We start from the raw sequence: 556 nt of genomic DNA, 5'->3' as shown, positions 1-556 counted from the left end.
GGGAAAGTGGCAGCCTTCCGAGGACGGCCTCCATGACATTACGTCGTCATGCGGTCATGCGATGCATACAAAGTACAAAGTGTACATGCACCATCCCCACACGACAAGGCACTTATTCGTTGTCCAAGTCCACCAACTCTGCATTGGCTCGCATGCGTTTGGATTGTTTTACAAGCTGCTGATTAGCACTCCAACCCAACGTCAAATTGGGGCAAATGCATCTAGCGACTGCAAAATGTAGATTGACCAACGAAAGACTGCCTGCCGCCTTCCTGTGAGCTCTCCTTGGCACATCGCGTCATTGTTGAACGTGCCTGCATTCAATCAAGTCCATGCAACACAGCGGTCGCGACCAAGATTTGCAAGAGCGCGTGTCGTACATCCAGTCGAACACCAACGACGTCGACAACAAGGGCTACCAAGATGCCAAGACGCCCATCGAGTTGGAGGACGGCGCGCTCGTCGCGGGTGGGGCCTTCGACCTCTTCTCCCGCGAGGCCTTTGGTCTGTTCACCCAATATGCGGCGATCGGGATCATCTACGGCATGATCCCGGC

The sequence above is a fragment of the Aphanomyces invadans genome, assembly GCF_000520115.1.
Source record: "Aphanomyces invadans strain NJM9701 unplaced genomic scaffold supercont1.28, whole genome shotgun sequence".
Taxonomy (NCBI): domain Eukaryota; phylum Oomycota; class Saprolegniomycetes; order Saprolegniales; family Verrucalvaceae; genus Aphanomyces; species Aphanomyces invadans.
This window is presented reverse-complemented; position numbering follows the sequence as displayed.